Genomic DNA, 14,449 nt, shown 5'->3' on the forward strand with positions numbered 1-14,449 from the left:
TAAAATAAAATTATTGTTGAAAAAATCTTCTGCTGAGGATAGGAACTCTCATTCATTACTGGCAATGTATATCATGGTATATCTAGTTTAGTTTTGCATCAAAGTAAGTGTATTCTTACTTATGTATGATCCAGGAATCATAATCTTAGATATTTATTTACTCAATTGATCTGAAAACATTGTCTACAGAAAAACCTGCAAATGAATGTTTATAGCAGCTTTATTTCTGTTTACCAGAAACTAGAAGCAATCAAGATGCCCTTCAATAAATGAATGGATAAACACAATATGGTACATTGTACAAGGGAATATTATTCAGCAATAAAAAGAAATGAGCTATCAAATCTCCCCCCAAATGAAGTAATCTCGTTTGCATACTGCTAAGTAGAGAAGACAGTCCAGAAAGTCTACAGACGATATGATTCCAATGATATAATTCTGTATTCTTCTTTAAAAAAGAAGATAAAATTACAGATAGAGTAAAAATGACCTGTGGTTCTAAGGGATTTGGCGTGAAGGAGGACGGCATAGATGAATCACAGAGGACTTTTAGACAGTGAAACTATTTGGCATGGTGCCATAATGGTAATTACGTTGTGTAATACATTTTCCAAAACTTCATAGAACTTGATAGCACAAAGAGTGAATCTAGTATGCACATCTTAAGACATTTGTTTAGGAGATCAGTGGATCCTAGGATGGAGTGCAGACTGTGACAAGAGATTGTATCTGATTGAAAATACATGAAATGACCTCAGTGAATGGAATGGGAGGGAGGGTGCTGGCTTAAGTAACTTTGTGAGTGGAGTGTTACGGTTTAGATGGGAGTTGCCCCCACCAAAAGCTCACGTGCCAGACAAGTTCAGAGGTGAAATGGTTGGGTTAGGAAAGCTTTCGACTGATCAGTGCTTTAATCCTCTGATAGAGATTAACTGGGTGGTAACTGTAGGCAGGCAGGGTGTGGCTAGAGGAAATGGGTCACTGGGGGCATGTCTTTGGGGTGTATATTTTGTCCCTGGTAATTGGAGTTCTCTCTGCTTCCTGATTGTCATATTCTGGGCTGACTTCCTCCCTCACTCCTTCCACCATGATGTTCTGCCTTACCTCAGGCCCAGGGCAATGGAGTCAGCCTATGGAATCATGAGCCCCAAATGAACTTTTCCTTCTTTAAAATTGTTCTTATTAGGTCTTTTGGTGAAAAAGCTGACTAAAAGAGTGGAGTCTATGAGACTAAAGGCAAAAAGAACTACTCATAAGCACTGCATTCTATTTGATAAGATTTCCTACATGGATATAGGTTAATAATTCTGATAATTAGAACAAATTAAAAAATTGCAGAACCTAAACAAATAATAATTCTGATACTGCTATATAGATCTGGAACTAACAGTAGAGTAAACAGATAGTAGATGCTGGAAACCATGTTCCTCATGGTTGGAGTGGGAATTTATAAACAAGGGGAAGAGTCTAAAATAAATCATGGGGTAATAGAGTTAAGACATTAGTACAAAGTCATGTTCAACTTAATAAAAATACAATTTACATAAAAAAATATGTATAGATATGTGCTTATGCATAAGTTGGCATGCCCCATGTTTCTTTGCTTTGTTAGTTGACTCAAAAAGAAACATCCCAATAATAAGGAGCATATATCTACAGATATACTATTAATTAACAACTATTATTAATCTTAGTTGCTAATACTATTCTCCAAAGAAAGGAATCAGGGTTCCTTGGGGAAATGACTGACTATACAACTGGGACAGGCAATCTGCAAGATGAACCCAGAGTATTTTGTGGTGTCCAAAATGAAGGAAGAGCTAAAAAACAAAACAACAACAACCAAAAAAACCTGACATTTAAGGGTATGTGTTACAAAAAAGCCATTCACTCAGGATTTTCAGATGCTCCAAGAGAGAATCCAAGCTCTCAGATTCATCAAGAAGAGATGACTTGTTTGAGAAAGAGTCTTCTCAACCCAAGTCTAGCCGTGGTGCTTTGCCAAAATGACCAACTGTGTAAGAACATGATCTTCAATGAGAAACAAGGTGACATACAGTTTATTGGTTGTGAATATTCTGGGTACTACTACCTGGCATATTGGAGGTCATTTCAATGAATTTGGAGGTGATTCTGGTAGTCTATAGGCTCTATTTATACAAAAAACACAGGGATTATGGCTGCATTTTTTCCTTGAGGCCTACACAGAGTATAAGAGCTTTGGCACTGACATAACTGAAAAGGAGGTAGAAATGTTCTTTATTCAAGTCAGCTTACATTGGCTTCTAATTTCTCTTGGAATTATGAACTTTGATTCAAACTAAGTACTCCACTAAAAAGTTAATTTCTTTGAGTTATGTTTTAGTCAGCTTTTTTGTTGCTGTGACCAAAAGACCTGACAAAAACAATAGGAGGGAGAAAAAGTTTATTTGGGGGCTTATGGTTTCAGAGGTCTTAGTACATACATAGCCAACTCCATTGCTCTGAGCCCAAGGTGAGGTAGAACATCACGGCAGAAGAGTGTAGTAGAGGAAAGCAGGTCAGGACATGCCCACCAAGAAGCAAAGAGAGAACTTCACTCAAGGACAAAATATATAGCCCAAAGGCATACCCCCAGGGACCTGCCTTCTCCATCCATCCCTACCTGCCTGAAGTTACCACCCCATTAATCCCCATTAGGGGATTAATGATTGGGTTAAGATTCTCATGACTTCATCATTTCATTTCTCAACTTTCTTGCATTGTTTCAACATGAGCATTTGGGAACACCTCATATCTAAACTGTGGGAGACCAACCTCGAAGTGACTGAATTAACTCCCCTGAGATGTGGCATCAGGTGGCAGCCATGCTGCTAGACTGCCCCGCTCTTCTAGGGTTCAAGGGACTGTGTCTTTGTGCAGGGGCGTGGCTTCCTACAGCCCCATGGGTGGAGCTATGCTCACCTGTTCCTTTGTAATATTACCCCTTATCTTGTTTGGGATAGAATGTTCCATGGAAACACCTTTTGTATGTCCCCTTCTCTTACTGTGCCCTTGGGTGTGGCCTACCTAGATGTCAGTCAACCTGTTGACAGTGGACATCATGAAGCTAGACTCAGCCCCTTGAAACCTGACCCCTTGCCTCATTTGAATAGCTTCTCCTCAATAAAAGGGGTCAGCCCTTTTGGGCTCTCTCACTCTCTTTCTGCAGACCCTTAAGGTCAGAGGAGCTGTCAGAGCAACCCCAAAGAAATAGGTATTTCTGTTTCTTTTGTGGTTATTTTGCGCACAGCCCAATTAGCCCAGTTCCCCTGGAGTAACCCCTGAGTGTTTTAGTCGTGAGCAACCCGGCACTAAACCATAACAGGTGTGCAGTTGTTTTAACCAGTACTTCAAAATAAATAAATAAAATGTGGTGAATATAGCTAATAGTTGAAGACTGTCCATTCCCACATTGCTGGGAGGGTGCCTCTTGAATGTTCTTATCACAGATGACTCAAATGTTTGAGGCTGTCAATATACAATATAAAAAATAAGTAAAAATGAAAATTCAATTATTGAAAAGTAGCTGGGAAATCCTTGTGTATCCTCTCTTAAGGAATACTGAAAAGCCAACATTATTATAATTCTATTATTTAATTTGATTATCTTGCTTTAAAAACCATGCCTCCAAATAACCAATCTGGCAGCCATTCTGAAGTCAAACAACAACAAGTGCTGGCGAGGATGTGGGGAAAAGGGTACTCTTGTACATTGCTGGTGGGACTGCAAATTGGTGGGGCCAATTTGGAAAGCAGTATGGAGATTCCTGGGAAAGCTGGGAATGGAACCATCATTTGACCCAGCTATTGCCCTTCTCGGACTATTCCCTGAAGACCTTAAAAGAGCGTACTACAGAGATACTGCCACATCGATGTTCATAGCAGCACAATTCACAATTGCTAGACTGTGGAACCAACCCAGATGCCCTTCGATAGATGAATGGATAAAAAAAAAGTGGCATTTATACACCATGGAGTATTACACAGCACTAAAAAATGACAAAATCATGGAATTTGCAGGGAAATAGATGGCACTAGAGTAGATTATGCTAAGTGAAGCTAGCCAATCCCTAAAAAACAAATGCCAAATGTCTTCTTTGATATAATGAGAGCAACTAAGAACAGAGCAGGGAGGAAGAGCAGGAGGATAAGATTAACGTTAAACAGAGACATGAGGTGGGAGGGAAAGGGAGAGAAAAGGGAAATTGCATGGAAATAGAAGGAGACCCTCATTGTTATACAAAATTACATATAAGAGGTTGTGAGGGGAATGGGAAAAAAAACAAGGAGAGAAATGAATTACAGTAGATGGGGTAGAGAGAGAAGATGGGAGGGGAGGGGAGGGGAGATAGTAGAGGATAGGAAAGGTAGCAGAATACAACAGTCACTAATATGGCATTATGTAAAAATGTGGATGTGTAACCGATGTGATTCTGCAATCTGTATTTGGGGTAAAAATGGGAGTTCATAACCCACTTGAATCTAATGTATGAAATATGATATGTCAAGAGCTCTGTAATGTTTTGAACAACAAATAATATAAAAAAAAACCAATCTGTTTTTAAATACATTGAATGATGTCAGGAAATATGCCTAATGCTGTCAGTATGTGACAGAGTAGAAAATTGTTACGTCTAAAAATCAATAAAAATGCCAGTTCAATTCTTTCTTTGGAAATTTCATCTGTTATATGTGAATATGTTGTTATAAAGTTACATGATTCTATGGCTGCTTTTACTTGTTTTATCTATTTGTTGAGTATAAACAATGAAAATGTTTCAGCATATTTTTTTTTAATTTTACTTGAATAAGATTAAACATTATAGGTGTCCAGTAAAAGACTTTAATCTTAATGCACTAGAAGTAAAATAAAGCATTAACTGCTAAAAAAAATCAATCACTGATGTAACTTACCTAGATGTTCTTATAAAAATATGTATTTAGGAGGGTGAAGCAAGTTTCCCTTTAATGTTGACAGCACATCTTTTTTTAAAATATAAATTTCAACAGTGTCTTTTAGTTATAGATGGACACAGAATATCTTTGTTTATTAATTTATATTTTTATGTGGTGCTGAGGTTCAAACCCAGTGCCCCACATGTGCAAGGCAAGTGATCTACCACTGAGCTACAGCCCCAGCCTCAAAGCACATCTTTTTAAATTGAATATTGGGAAAGCTTTTTTGGGGAGGGGTCCTATCTTTGGGTTAAATTCCTCTCTCCCTTTATGTCTGGCAATAGAAATATTAATATTTACCGTATTATCCCAGATAGATATGATGAGTTAATACTATCAAAATCCATGTTAAATAATGTTTTCATAAGCAAGTATGATCATTTAGGTTCTTAGTTTCAGTTTTTAAAAAATTGTATTCTATTAAATTATTTCTAGCCAGAGATTTTGCTTTACTTGTCAAACTAGTTTAGGGTTTTTTTGTTTGTTTGTTTGTTTGCTATTATATAGCAACCGGTAGAATGATTGTTAATTTTTGAAGCCAGTTTAGCAATTTTGTCATACTTGGGGATATTTAATATCATTAGAATAATTATTTTTTACCTTTTCTACTTTATTCCTTGTATTTTGGTTTCATGTTGTAGTTTGATTCTGTATCTTTAGAAATGATAACAGTGATTATTTACTACATGTAAGGTCAGATTAATATGTTGAGGCTGTTACAAAGATTAAATAAGGAGCATTTAGGGTATTGATCCTGTACTCTTAAACTCTGATATGACAAAATGTGGATTATCAACATATAGTGGGAGGATGTCTGCTCTATTGCTTAGTATTGTTTTTGCTGAAGTACATATTTTATTTTGCTTGGGAATAAAGTGGATGTAATTAAATGGAAGAAAGTTGGACCTTTGGGATAGATAAGTATACTTCAAATTTGAAAAATTGCTGGGTGGGGGAGGCCAGCAGTCATATTTAACTTTATTTTGAATATTAGTCTGACAAGATTTATATACATATAAATGCATATGTACAAAATTGGCTTAATAGATCTGCATATTCAGAATATGCAACCACAAATTAATTCACCGAGGTATCTGGAGATTTTGATGCATTATTTCAAATGACTTATATTCTCAAGTGTTTTAAAATACTTGGTTATAAATTAAATGGTTATATTATGTGCATATACAAATATATAACAACAAATCCCATTATTATATACTACTATAATGCATAATAAAAATAAAATACTTGGCTATTTCAAACTGAAGCTAATAATATAAATAGAAATAGCTATAAGCCATTTTTAAATTCTAGTTATATAAATAGGATCTTAAAACTGTATATTTATACCAATGTTAGATCAAAAATTTTTGTCTACCTCTGTTGTGTTACAAAATTTTATTTCCGTTTTTATAACCATATTACACTAGGATCAATAGAATAATGCCTCATTGTTTAAAGGAATGAAATCAATTAAATGGCTACTTATAGTCAGAGTAAACTTGTGAATGTGTTTTTGCTGGATTTTTCATCTATGGTTGGAAATTTTTCACTGAACCATGAAGGCTATGCAATACTCTTGATATTTTTGCCTACCAACCTATGAAACTATACTTGCACATATATTGAGGAGCTATGGGAAGAAAGAGGATCATTCTTCTATTTTACTTCTTATTACTTCTAACCATTTTGAATGGAACCATTTTGCTGACTGAGACACAATTTTATAGAAGCACTACATAAAGGTGTATAAACGTGAACTAATGGAAAAGGAGCTCTCGCGTCTGCCCCAGGAGGATGCAGCAGATATCAGGAACAAGTGAAATGTCTAAGATATTGCCCCCATTCTTGGGTGAGATTATGGATGTTGAGATGCTCTTACTTTCTGCACAGGGTTTTGGGATCATGGTGCAGGTTGGAAATAGGATTCAAAACTGCTTCCCTTTGTATTTTCTGTAAAGGAAGATAAATTTCAACAGTGTCTTTAAAAATCCCTCTAAAACTTGTGGCTTGCTGAGATGACTTCATCTGTTAAACTACGCCACCATCTGATAACTCACATGGTGGTTTACATCTAGTTTGTAAATATGAAAGGGATTTTTAGAAGTGGCATTTGTGTATATTCAATGTCAGTCAATAGACTATAGTGGCTTGGGTGCTTTTACAAGCAACATTTTTCAATTTTTTCTCTTTTTCCTTACACATTCCTATGATCTTAATGAAATTTGATTGTTTTTCTTCTAATACCATACTACTATCATTTTCTGGAAATCAAAGTGTTATGGCAGATATACTGTTCATCTGTTCATCTGAAATCAACATGAACATAAAGTTCATTAAACAGATCTGCCTGGGGTGTCTATAAAACGGTATATATAAAAATTAATAAATCAGTATAAATTGTATCTTATATGGGAGCTGGGTATTAGTTTTCCTTCTCTTTTCTCTTACAAAAATTATTCTGAAAGGAAATGATGAATATTTTCATCATTCATATGTATATTCATATGTATATTGACACATATATTTATACATATGTCTATCTATACATTACCCATACACATATCCAAACAAATATCCATATGTGTTTATTCATATACATATTCATATCTATGGTTCTTCTCCCCTAACCAGATGAGGGCATGGTGATCTACCCCCCTCACAGAGTGAAGGACACAAGGACCTACACCTCCCAAGCAGACCTACTTCCTTCATGGGAGTGGAAGACACAGAGATCTACTCCACTAATCTAGCTCAGAACACAGGGATCCACTCCCCATGCTGAGCAGAGGGCACTGGGATCCACTCCCCTCATCAGGCATAGGGCATGGAAATCTACTGTCTTTGTCGAATAGAGGACATGGGGATCTACTGTCTTCACTGGGGAATGCACTTCCCTCATGGGGCAGAGTGTACAGGGTTATACCCCCCTGTAGCTGGGAGCAGGGTACACTACCAATAAGATGGTAGAGAGAGAGCTGGGAGCCTGCAGAGAACCAGAGAGCTGGGAGCCTGCAGAGAACCACCTTCACTAGTCTATACTGCAAGGAAAGCTAGTGTGAATTTCCAAATGCTTCATTCATCTATGTGAACATCATCACCTGAATTTACAATGATGATCTTGCAATTGAGTTTCAATCAGGCAATAGATCACCTGAGTCTAATACTGAACTATAACTTTGGGTTAAACACAACTAACCTACTACTATTAAATTAAAACTGTTTCCTCAATACATACTTTATTGAAACTTTGATTAAAACAAATCTCAAATTTGAAATCTAGTTGATAAATACAAAGGCTTCTGCTTGTGTTTTTTAAATGCTACAGGTTAAGCAAGTTTCAACTATAGATTCACTATATATTCATCTATATCATCTTCCCCAGTTTCATACTTTTGGGTTGGAATTGGAATATTCTGGAATGTGATCTCATAAGATGCAGGGGTTAGGGATTAGCTCCCAGATCAGATCAAAATACATAATTTTAATCCACTGACCAGATGGGCCATCGAGATCTACTCTCCTCAAGAGTGAAGGCCTCCAGGACTAACCCCCCATGGAGACCAATAGACCTCATGATGCAGAGGACATGGAAATCTACTCATCTAGTAGTGAGCAGGGTGATCAATTCCCCATATGAGTGGAGGCACTGGGAACTAATTCATATATTCATATCCTTATATATTCAAATGTATATTCATATACATTCTCATATACATATTCATATATCATATTCACATTTGTGGGCATAGAGATTTGTTTTAATGTACATGTACACATTCTGATCATATTCATGTATACATACATATTCATATTCATAGGCATATCCATAATCACAAGTACATACTTATAGTAATTCATGCACATAAAATTTACATATTCACATACACATATTCATACTCAACACATATTCATGAACATGTACATTTACACATTCATATTCATGTATATGCACACATTCACAATAATCTATATATTCATATTCATATACATGTTTGTATTCATATTCATGTACATATTCACATTCATAATGTTCCTGTGCATGTACATATTTATATCCATATTAATTCTCATATGTGGACATGGACATGTTCATATTCATAGACATCTTCATTTTAATATTGACATGCAAATATACATATTTATATATATTTGTATTCTTGTTCATATGTATTTGTGCATATTCATTACATGTTCATATTAACATATTCATAAATACATATTACATTACATATTCATATTAACATATTCATAAAGACATCTTCATATGCATACATAAATACATATTCATATACCTGCACATATTATACATTAATACATATTCACATATATTAATTCCTTCTCCATTCATACTTTGAGGTAGAAATGGAAAATTCTGGACTGGGAAGTCATCAGAAGGTCTGTACAGAAATTAACTCCACGGATCAGGTGGATTATAAATGGTTCTACACCCCTCACCAGGTGGACAGCATGAGGACCTGCACCCTTCAGGGTGTGAAGGACACAGGGACTTTCCTCCTCCAAAGGGAACTACTCTGCTCCCTTGTTGGAGGGCATGGAGATCTACTTCCCCATCTAGGGAAGGGCCCAGTGTTTCATTCCCCATACAGAGCAAAAGGCTTTGGGATATATTTCAGATTCATCGATAGATTCATCTTTCGATTTAGTGATCTATTACTTGAATATCACCATTAGTCATATCCTGTCTTACTTTATGAAAGAGGTATTAACTGTAATGCTTTATCCAAAAAAGAAACATAAACAATAATTTGAAGACTATGAAAACAATCACCCTAACAACTATTTAAGAGATTTGTCTTCTCTTAAAATCAAGTGTATGCCAAACTATGGAACCAACCTAAAAGCCCTTTAACAGATGAATGGATAAAGAAAGTGTGGTATATATACACAACTGAATATCACTCAGCCTTAAAGAAGAATGAAAATATGGCATGTACAGGTAAATGGATGAAGCTGGAGAATACCATGCTAAGCGAAATAAGCCAATCCCCAAAACCAAAGGCCAAATGGTTTTCTCTGATATGTGGATGCTAGTTCACAATAAGTGGGCAGGGGGCTGGGGAAGAATAGAGGTACTTTGGACTAGGCAGAGGGGAAAGGGATGGGATGTGGAGTAAGAAGTACAGTAGAATGAATTGGACATTAATATTCTGTGTGCATATATGCCTACATGACTGGTGTGATTCTACATCGTATACAACCAGAAGAATGAGAAATTACACTCCATTTATGTAATATGTATCAAAATGCATTCTACTGTCATGTATAACTAATTAGCACAGATTTTTAAAAAGAGAAATCAGTTGTAAACACTGTGATATACACATTTCATAAATGCCAGAGGTATCACACTTTATCATAATGTCCTACTTCTTTGGCTTCTTCACCTGAGGAGGTCATATCCTTTTGGATTCCAGAGGGCTGGGGTCTTCTCTTCAGAGGTAGATTCTTTTCATTTCTGATTAAAAGCTAGAATTTGACTTTTTTTTTTTTCAATGATAACAACCCCCGCATAGGCTTTCTTCAACAAAGGCTTGCCTAAGTCACATCTCCTGTTCCAGTGTTATGCAGAGGTCATTGCCACTGGTGGCTTTGATTAGGATACCAGGGCTCTCTAGTTGATAGAGCCACTTCAAGAGATGAGGATGTGTTGCCTAGAAAGTCAGTTAGCATTAAGCAGAGTAGGACTCACCTTCTCCCCCTTTATTCTTTTCCATTTTTTGAACTATTCCTGAGAATTTTAGTAATGGCATATGGAGCATGATAGAATTAAAAGGCAAAAAGGAGGAATTCCCTTTTTCTAGAAGCTGTTTATCTTCTGCTCCAGGGATTCTCAACCACGGCACTACTAACATTTTGAACTGGGCAATCCTTTGTCATAGGAAGTTGGAGTGGGCATTGTGATAGAGCTTCACCCCCTAGATGCCAGTAGACCACACACGTCCCTCCAGTATGCCTCTGAAATCCTCTCTAGACACTGCTGTTAGAGTCTGTAAGCAAGTCAAAATAACACCTGGCATTTTGCCAGGGAATGTTAGAGTTCGTGAACAAGTCTGGATGGTGCCTGGCAAAATGCCAGAGGGAGTGGTTTGAGAAGTAACAAAAGCAAGCCATTAAGTGTGGAGATTCCTTATTGGTTGACTGATGTATCTAGTTTATGCTAATTAGATAAGCTGTGTGGAATGTATAAATACTGCTCCTGTCCTGCAATAAACGGCTTCCACTCCTGCTGTATCAACATACACAAGTTGTTCGTCACCCCCCCGGTTATTTTGCTGCAGCCGGACTGCGGCACACTGCCAACTCCATCCTGGGAAGGGAATTGCCTCTGCTTGAGAATTACTCTCTAACCTCACCTTTTGTGATAAATTACAAATACTTTAAATATAATGGTACGTATATAAGAATGTATTGAAATTACTCAGAAAATAGTAGACCAATACCTTTCATACTAGACCAGAATATGTCAAAGGTTTTTTTCCAAACTATGCTTGTCCTCTCCCATATATTATACAACTAGATCAAAAAATCTCCTGTCCCTGAAGTCAATCTCAAAAGAGAAAGAGAAAGACTCTTACAACTAATAAACAGCTGCACCCTCTCCAGGCCCCTGCTTTGGTCAACCTTGATTTGAAAGTAAACGGAAGATGCCCAAAGAGCACATAGGATATTTTCACTGACTTTAGTTAGCAGCATCAACTTCTTCCAGCAAGTTAATAAAAGTGTTCTAAAAATTATCAAGTTGAAAGCTTTTCATATTATACACTGTGAAACCTTGATTATGATCTAAGGTGTTCTTGAATTGAAAGCTGTACTCTATGTGAGCTGGGGGTGGGGAATCAAGGGCCTGAATAGTCAGCCAATGAAACATGCATACAGAATTCTCTGTCCAGGAAAAGGTAATGAATAAAAATCTCAGAAATATAACAATGCATTCATAAATATTTTGCATGTTCTCTTTGTTCTGTCTTCTTTCCTGTGGATCATAAAAATTGTTTCAAGGAACCCAGATTGTGGGGACATAATCATACCCCTTAGACTGAGAAAGTATCAGCACATGGAAAAGCATTTTGATGACCCTGGAGAAAAATCTGAAATTTTAGGGCCCTGTTTCCTGCCCAAGAGGATGGCAAATCTCATGCAAAAGAGAAGCAGCAAATTGGAATTTTTAGTTTTGTAAAATTTGTCCTTGAGTTAACCCTAGTCCATCTTTGCCCACTCTGAGTCTAACCCCAGTTGTGATCCTAGCCTGCTATTTATTTCAGCTTGAAAACTTGCAGCACTGATTTCTTGGTTGACCTTCACCTTCAGACCACTATTTTATCTCTCAGCTTAAAGTCAGTCTTTCAACAAATGCTCTAGAATCTCAAACACTGGGGAGCCAATGAAAGAGGAAAGAATGGCCTCTCAGAGAAGGTAAAGATTCAGCAATGACAATACAGATGAATGAATATTGTGAAAAGAAATTTAGGAGATGTTCTGGCTTGTGTCCCCACAAAAGAGTTTATATACCATATATTATATGTTATAATATGTTAAAGTCCTAACCCCCTGATACTTGTAAATGAGAATTTATTAAGACTAGATTAAGATGAGGTCTAGGGTAGGCCCTAATATAGTATGACTGATATCATCATAAGAAGAGAAAAATTCAGATGGAACAGACAGAAGGCCACATGGTGACAGAGGCAGAGATGGGAGAGATGCAGCTGCAAGCCAAGGAATGCCAAGAATTGACCGGTGCCACCAAAGGCTGTGACGAAGCAAGGAAGGAACCTGCCCAGAGTCTCAGAGGGAGCCCGGCCATGCTGACACCTCCACTTTACACTTCTGACATCAAGAACTCTGAGACAACAAAGTTCTGTTGATTTGGCCACGCAGTGTGCAGTATTTCCTACAGCAGCTGTAGGAAACACAGAGTGTCACAGGAGCACACAGAAGAGGTCCCATCTAAGATAAGATTCAGAACTGTTTCCTAAGCTGGATTCTAAAACATGAGTTTAGCTCAAAGAACGGACAAGGGGAAAGTACTCCAGGCAAAAAGCACAGGCTATAGAAAAGCCAGAAGGCAAGAAAAAAGCTTCCCACTACAGCTTCTGCAGTGGGAATAAGTGTCTCCCAAAGGCCTATGTGTTGGGGACTTGATCCCCCAACACTTGGCACTCTTGGAAGGTGGTGGAAATTTAAAGTGGTGGGGCCTTGTGAGAGGTCCTTAGGTCACTGGGGCATGTGCTCAAAGGGGATCATGGGATCCCAGCCTCTTCCACTTTCTTGTTTTCCCAGCTGTGAGGTGAGTAGGTATGCCCCTCACCACAGACTCTTGCCATGTTGTGTTACCCTAGGTTCAAAGAATTGGCACCATGTGATCATGGACTGAAACCTCTGAAACTGTAAACAAACAAACAAACAAAAACTTTCCTCTTCATACATTGGTTATTTCAGGTATTTGTTATAGTGACAGAAAGCTGACTAATACAGTGGCTAATGGCCAAGTGTCCCCCAAAGTGAGCAGAGATGAATCTGGAGATATGTACAGGATCCAGGTCATGAGGGCTCTTCATGCCAAGAAATATTCATTTGATCTTAAAAGAAGACAATAAAACATTGAAAAAAGTGGTGTCATCAGGAAGCATGTTTGGTATAATAAACCCACTGCAGCTACAATGTGGCGAATGGGCTAGAAGGAGCAAGACCTGAGGAGGCAGAAACAGAAGTATTGCAGTGGGGTACACAAGACACAATGGCCACCAGGGACAGGGCAGTAGTGACAGGAATGGATAACAATGGACAGATTTAAAGAATTAAGAGATTAATTTAGAGCATTGCATGAAGTGAAGTTGATGACCACCTAGATGTGGAGGTAAAGGAAAGGGAAAAGGACTCACCAATGGGTCTCAACTCGATGCTGGTGATTTGTTACACAATAGTAGATGCTTATACGGAAGCTGGAAGTAAATAACATTGGAAACTGACAGAGAGGACTGTGCATAATTTGCAGCTCCTGGACCCTGAGCTGGCTGCAGAATGGATGAGACTGTTTTATCCTCCCACTGGGAGGCATGGAGGTATCTGTGGGTGAAAATAAGAGTGACATAAATACTCAGGAAGTCCTTAGAGGTACAATTCCTCCTTCTTCCTTTCAGTAATAGAAGCTAGTCACAGGCCTGCTGTCTAGCAACCACATTTTCCACTTCTCCTTCCATGTAACCAGGTTCAAGTTGATGGACTATGAGAGGCCATCCTGTGGGCAGCTTCTGAGTCATCTCTTTCATGGAAATCTGCCTGCTCTGGACTCTTTCCTTCCCCTTCTCAAGGTCAAAGGAGCCTGTGGGTAGGAAAACCAGCCTAACCCACTCAGACAAGGACAACTATATTGGATAGCAAAGTAATACACTGAGATATTGTATCCAAACAAGGGCTAGACTGTGGATGAAACTGGCTTTTGTATT

At 37.7% G+C, this 14,449-nt stretch overlaps 1 long non-coding RNA gene across 1 annotated transcript in view; it reads right to left on the reverse strand.

Annotated features, from left to right (window-relative positions):
• LOC114085539 (uncharacterized) overlaps nt 1-14,449 on the reverse strand; it is a 49,558-nt gene that overhangs the window by 8,688 nt on the left and 26,421 nt on the right. The window lies entirely within an intron of this gene.

Source organism: Marmota flaviventris, chromosome 7, assembly GCF_047511675.1.
Source record: "Marmota flaviventris isolate mMarFla1 chromosome 7, mMarFla1.hap1, whole genome shotgun sequence".
Taxonomy (NCBI): domain Eukaryota; kingdom Metazoa; phylum Chordata; class Mammalia; order Rodentia; family Sciuridae; genus Marmota; species Marmota flaviventris.